Below are 7,482 nucleotides of genomic sequence, written 5' to 3'. Positions count from 1 at the left end.
CACACAATGGAATACTACAAAACGCTGAAGAATAATGATGAATCTGTGAGATGCTTCACCAGATGATTGAACCTGGAGGACATTATGCTGTGTGAAATTAGTCAATAGCAAAAGGACAAACAGTGTTGTAAAAAGTCTTTTTAAAGAGGGTTTCTTGATAAAAGAAACCATCTATGATGGTTATGGGAGGTGGGGGGAAAGGGGAGGGAAAATTATTGATGAGCTAGAGGGTAGACCAATGTTAACATGGGCGACAAGGCAGACAATATACAACAAGAGGGAGATTAGCAGAGGAAAGATGAAGCAGGAGACACAAGGAGGAATGCAAGAGTTAAAGTGAATAGGAAAATTTTTTTTAAAGGCAAATACTGTTAACCATTGGTGCATGGATGGGATTGTAATCATTACAATGAAATGAAATGCAAAAAAAAAAAAAGTGAATAGAGGAAAATGTTGTTAACTGTTGGTACACTGAGGGGATTGCAACCATGTAAATGAAGCAAAGTATATGATTTGCTGAATGTAAAACTGATGATCTGTTCTGTAAACCTTAAGTCAATTTACAAAAAAACCCATCAAATACTGCCCATTTCTAGCCTGTCAGCCAACCCTAGCGATTTTGGATTTGCTAGTCTCCACAATCATGTGAGCTAATTCTTTAAAATAAATCACACATTTGTTTTATTATTTTGTGAGCTGTCTGTATTTCCTATTGGTTGTTTCTCTGGGAACACTGATGGATATACCATCCCAGAGGTCCCTGGGGAGAGGATGGAAAAGCACATCTGGCAAGCAGAAGGCAGTGCCTTCAGTCAGGTCAAAGTAGAAGGAGTGTCTTCATGATGTTATCCTGGGAGTCTGAGACTCTGGGCAGGAGATCAGAGCCTTACTAGGCAGGGCGTGGGCAGTGGGAGCCAGGCCAGTGGGTTCTGTAGAAAGCTGGGCAAACAGGGCTCTGTTGTGAGGACTGAAGAGTGTCATTTAAGAGTCAGGATAGAATAACAAGCCCTGGGACCCAAACAACTCTCTTATCTAAGCTGCCTGGCCTTGAAGTCTCGTTTGTCCACATGAGGACAGAGGTGTCATGAAGAAAAGACATATGACAGGTTGCCCTGGCTATCTTGAATCTGACCTGTTCCCATTTCAAACCTTAGAGTGGAGTCTTCTTTTTCTCTGTTCCTGTTTCCTGCTTTCTTCTTCCTCCACTCCCAATGCCTTTATAGGCCAAGGTAGAAACAATAATGTGAAGACTTGTTTTTAGAACTACCATATTTTGCTGGCCCATTCTTTGCTTGCTGATTTCTTGGGCTTCATGACTAGTGGTGATGGTGGTTGCATGCCATTGAGTTGGTTCTGACCCATAGCGACCCTGTACAGGGTTTTCAAGGCTGTAAATCTGTACGGGAGCAGAAAGCTTCATCTTTCTCCTGCGGAGCAGCGGGTAGATTTTAACTGCTACCTTGTGGTTATCAACCCAGTTCATAATCCACTACAATTCTAGGGCTCCTTCCATGACTGTTATGAGCATGTTATGAAACCAGACCACAATGGGGGAGGCTCCTGTGCAGATAAACTTCTTCACAGTCTCAGTGGTGGTGATCAGGAGTACCTTTGAGGTCTGCATGGCTCCATTATCTGTGGGGCTACTAAACAAGTAAGGCCAGTGGTGGGGTGATGGGGTTCGGGTTCTGGATGCTGCTTGATTCCAGCTACCCAATAAGCAAGATCACCCAGTAAGCAAGGTAAGCACAGGCTTACTTGTGCTTATTTACTTATCTGTAGTGAATAATTTCACATGAACTTTGCACAAGTAAGCTTGTGCTTACCTTTCTTGGTAATCACACTCTTCCCTGACGCTAGTATGACTCCCTTCTCAGTGTTTATAAAGGTGTTTATAAAGGTGAATAAAGACAAACTGAGTACCCAGGACCACAGTGCTGGTTTGGAGCATTCCTCTGCATAAGGACCAGGAACGTTTATGGACCTGAATCTCACCTTATCATTAATGACAACCAGCCTATTGATCTTTCATCCTTTCATCCATGGCAGGAGATGGCATAAATAAATTGCTTATCTCAGTGGGGAGAGGTAAGAGATGTAAAGTCCCTGTCTCTTCTCCTAAAGACTCTCCTCTCCTCTGTTAACTCCTAGCCCCAGCTGTTCTGGGTAATGCATAATTCAGTCTTTGAAGCAGCAATGAGACTGAGAGGAGTGGGCTGGAGGGACAGCACAGAGCTCCACTGAGGAAGAAGGGAGGAAATCTGACTCCCGCCAGACCTTGGAAAGCTGCAGTACCACACCTTGTCCCTGAACAAGCTCACCTCAATGATCCAGTGACAGAATCAGCAGCTTTAAGGTTGAATAAAATCATGACCGCAACCTTAGTATTGGTCCCTTATTTTTAGGATTATTGTCGGTAAGTGCCATCTAGTCGGTTCTGACTCATAGCGACCCTGTACCGGGTTCCTAAGGAACTCGTTGGATTTGAACCACTGACCTTGAAGTTAGCAGTCCCATGCTTATCCTACAGTGTCACACCAGGACTCCATTTTTTGGGATAGTCATTAATTTTGAAATAAATCCTAGAGAAAACACTAAAAGCAACAAAACAATAATAGCAAAATCTTTTTTCTTTATATGGTCCCATCTCTGGCCTCCTGAGATTCCTTTCATTGTATCCACACACCTCTTTCATAGCTACTCAGGAGCCAAACTGCCTGGCACATTGATCTTTGTGTCAATATGTATTTTAATGTCTCTGTGCCTCAGTTTCTTCAACTGTAAGGTGGACATAATAGAAGCTATGTTCTCAGGATCAAATGAGTGAAGAGGTTTGCGAGTTTCTTAGAATGGTATGTTGCATGCATGTGAAATAAAATCAGTACTGCAGATGGATGAGCCTCCACTGACTTCTCCAATCCTTGAATACAGGTGAACTGTTCTCCCAGCAAGCACTCTGCCAATCGGCGTTTGAACAAAGCAGTAAACCTATGCCTCTGTCCCCAGGAGTTTCCCTTTGCAGGTTAAGCCTAGACCTAGCTTCTGCCACAGCACATGCTTTTGCTTATCTCTTCTTTGACTTAAAGCTCTTCGGAGACAGGGGCCATATCTTGTTTATCCCTGTTATCTCCGATGCCCCCACAGTACTTGACAAACAGAGCTCTGTTGCTGCCGAATCAGTTCTGACTCATGGCAATCCCATGCATTTCAGCATAGAACTGCTCCACAGGGTTTTCTTGGCTGTAATCTGAACAGAGGTAGATCACCAGGGCTTTCTTTTGCAGAGTGGCTGAGTGGGTTCAAACTACTAACTTTCAGGTTAGCAGCCAATTGCAAACTGCTTGTACCACCCTGGGACCTGGCACAGAAAGCATTCAGTAACTGCTTGTTGGGAATAAAATAGCGTTTTCTTTTCATCCTAATAATTCCTGATAGGTTTCCCATTTATCTCACAGCAGCTGTGGGAACATGGCAGGATCAGCATTGAGTCTGCTTTCAGAGGCCCAGAGAAGGCAAGCAAGCATTCGAAGTTGCATGAGCAGCTGACCAGCTTGAAGACACAGTCTCGCTAAGCTGGCCTTTCGTCTAATGTTTTTCATTATTTCTTGTTCTAATGACCAAGTTCATCTCCTGGCTTGTTCTAACCATCACAGAGTGACCCATTTATCAGGAGGAAGAGATGGAAGTACAGTGCCTGGCAGCCCAGGGGTCCATGGGACTTTGAGAAGCAGTCTGGGCTTTGTCCACTGGACCCTGGCCTGTGGCCTGTAGAACAAAGGCCTCTGATGTGACCATTGCTCTGCTATCATTGTGTCAATTCATACTCATGAAACTAGGCAATCTGTACAACACACATCTTGGCCCTGACTCACCCCGTTCCCCAGACTCTGAAGGGTTAGGATGGGGATTGCTGTGGTAGATATTACTTGGTAATTAAGAAGAAAACAAGCACAAAGGAGTGTGCTTTTCTCTGTCTCTGTCTCTCTCTCTTTTTCTGCGACATCAAAAGACTTCTGGCTTCCAAATGGCCACGTGGCACCTCCCCTCTCCAACACAGCCTATCCCTCTTGTTTCCGGCTCCTGGGGGCAGAAGAGCTGAGTCAGCATCATCTGTTATATGGGAAGAAGCTGCTCTTGAATTTTGTGATCAGGGGCCCTCGGCAGAGTTCGTATAATAGCAATTCATAATTGCACATTACATATCAATTTACAACTTGCAGCCTCATCCATTATTCATCTCAGCTTCACAGCTCTCTGTCTAGGTTGGCAGGATACTAGTAGGAGAAAGAATAGATTTCTTTCTTTCGTTTTCTTAATTTCAGGAAGTTTAGATCTGTGGCTCTAACCACAAATCCTGGTGTTAAAACTGTACTGTAGGGATCTAATAGAACCCATGACGGAGATGATGGAGTTAATTGAAAAAACAAAGTATCACCTGGTACCAGCGCACCTGGTTTCTAATCCCCTTGGATGCGAGATCTTGGGCCAGGCATTGCCTACTCTGAGCCTCAGTTTTCTTTTCAGTAAAATGAGGTTTATAGCCTCCAGGGTATTGCCTACCTAATTGAGTGAAACTATATCAAGATGTGGAACCCCTGGGCGGTATAAACGATTAATGTGCTTGGCTGCTAACAGAAAGATTGGAAGTTTGAGTCTTCCCAAAGGAACCTTGGAGGAAAAGGCTGGAAATTTGCTGCGGAAAAAGTAGCTATTGAAAAGCCCTATGGAGCTTAGCTCTACTCTGACACATGTGAAGTCACCATAGGTCAGAATAGACTCAATGTTGCTGTTGTTAAGTGCTGTCAAGTCAGCTCCAATTCATGGAGAGGATGCATACAACAGAACGGAACACTGCCCAGTCCTGTGCCATCCCAACAGCAATCTTTGCTACGCTTGAATCCATCATTGTAGCCACTGTGTCAATTCATCTCATTGAGAGTTTTCCTCTTCCGAGCTGAAGCTCTGCTTTACCGAAAATGATGCCTTTCTCCTGGGACTGGTCCTCTTCTGACAACATGTTCAAAGTAATGAGATGAAGTCTCAACATTCCGACTTCTAATAAACATTCTAACTGGACTTTTTCAGATCTGTTTGCTCTTCTGATAGTCCATGGTACATTCAATATTCTTCACCAGTATCATGAATACAAAGATATCAATTCTTACTCATGTTTCTTACTCATTGTCCAACTTTACCATGCATACAAGGCAATTGAAAATGCCATGATCTGTGTCAGGTTCACCTTAGTCCTCAAGATGATCATCATCTTTGCTCTTTATTTAGCATTTTTAAAAGGCCTTTTCCCAATGCAATGCATCATTTGATTTCTTGACTGCTGTTTCCATAGACATTGATTATGGATCCAAGTAAAATTAAATCCTTGGCTATTTTTCTCCATTTACATGCTATTGCTTATTGGTCCAGTTGTGAGAATATTTGTTTTCTTTGTGTTGAAGTATGATCCATTGCATTCTTTGATCTTCATGAGTAAATGCGTCAAGTCCTTTTTTGGCTTCAGCAGGTAAGGTCAAGTTATCTACATATTTCAGGTTGTTAAGGAGTCTTCCTTCAATCTTGATGCTGTGTTCTTCATATAGTCCAGTTCTTGAATTATTTGCATACAGAATCTCAGCATACAGACTGAACAAATATGATGAAAGGATACAATGTTGACACACATCTTTCCTGATTTTAAACCATTCAGTATCCCCTTGCTCTGTTCGAAAGACTGCCTCCTGGTCTATGTATGGGTTCCACATGAGCACAGTGAAGTGGCTGGAATTCCCATTATTTGCAATGTTATCCATAATTTATTATGATCCACACAGTCAAATGCCTTTTCATAGTCAGTAAACTACAGGGACACATCTTTGAGGTATTCTCTGCTTTCAGCCATTTGATTTCAGCAACATACCTCTTTATCTCATCTGAGTATGGCTTGAATTTCTGGCAGTTCCCTATTGATATACTGCTACGCCATTTTGTAATTGTCTTCTGCAAGATTTAACCTATGTCTAATTTAAATGATAGTGTTTGATAATTTTCACATTATGTGGGATCACTTTTTTTTGGAATGGGCATGAATATGGATCTCTTCCAGTCAGATGGCCAGGTAGGGGTCATCCAAATTTCTTGACATAGAAAAGTGGGCATGTTTGTTGAAACATCTCAGTTGGCATTCCATGGATTCCTGGAGTCTTGTTTTTTGCCAATGCCTTCAGTGTAGCTTGGATTCCTTTGATATCATCAGTTGTTAATCATATGCTACCTTCTGAAATGGAGTCCTGGTGTGGCGCTTTGGGTTAATGCTCCAGACTGCAACTCTGTTTGAACTGCAAGGTCAGCAGTTCAAGCTCACCAGCTGCTCCTCGGAAACCCTATACAGAGTTGCTATGGGTCGGGATCAACTTGGTGGCACTTAACAACAACACAACCTTCTGAAATGGTTGCATGCTGACCAATTCTTTTTGTTACAGTGACTCTGTTCATTCCTTCCATTTCCTTTTGGTGCTTCCTACATCATTCAGCATTTTGCCCAGCTGAAACTTTCAATATTTCAACTTGAGGCTTGAATTGTTCTTCAATTCTTTCAGTTTGAGAAATGTTAAACTTATTTTTCCCTTTTGGTTTTCTATCTCCATGTCTTTGCCCATTTACTTTGTCTTCTGAAATTGCCCCTTAAAGCTTCTATTCAGCTCTTTTACTTCATTTCTTTCACTCTCTCTGCTACTCCATATTCAAAAGCAAACTTTGGAGTCTCTTTGGGTAATATTTTGGTCCTTTCTCTCTTTCTTGTCTTTTCAATTTAATAACCCTTTGTTTTCTACCTGCATGATGTCCTCAATGTTATCCCATAAGTTGTCTGGTTTTCAGTCATGACTCAAATCTATTTTTCTGGTGGTCTCTAAATTCGTGTAGGATATACTCAAAGTTATACTTTAGCTTTTATGGAGTAGTTTTCATTTTCTTCAGCTTCAGCTTGACTTTCATAGAATAATTGATGGTCTATTCCACACTCAGCCCCCCGCCTTGTTCTAACTGATGATATTGTTGTTAAGTGTCATCGAGTCAGTTCCCAGGAGTGGCTGATGAGTTTGAACCATCGAACTTGTGGTTAGTAGTCCAATGCTTATCCTACAGCAGCACACCAGGACTCCTCTCTATTGTTTCTTTCACACATGTAATTGATTTGATTCCTATGTATTCCATGTTTAGCTGCTGTTTATCTTGTTGAAAAATAGTATTTTCAATCCAAAACTCTGCCACTATATTAATTTGTTGGATAGTGACTGCTCTCGTGTTCTTTTATGCTGGAACCTATGCCACCAGTATTGCACACACTTAGCTTCCAGACTAAGACATAAGAGGAAGAAGGATCTGGCAGTCGACTTCTGAATAATCTGTCAATGAAAACCTTATGAATTAGTAGTGGGACATTGTCTGATACAGTGCCAGATTGGGGAAGAGACTCCTCAAAGTAGA

Source organism: Chrysochloris asiatica, unplaced genomic scaffold (assembly GCF_000296735.1).
Source record: "Chrysochloris asiatica unplaced genomic scaffold, ChrAsi1.0 scaffold00224, whole genome shotgun sequence".
NCBI lineage: Eukaryota > Metazoa > Chordata > Mammalia > Afrosoricida > Chrysochloridae > Chrysochloris > Chrysochloris asiatica.
This window is presented reverse-complemented; position numbering follows the sequence as displayed.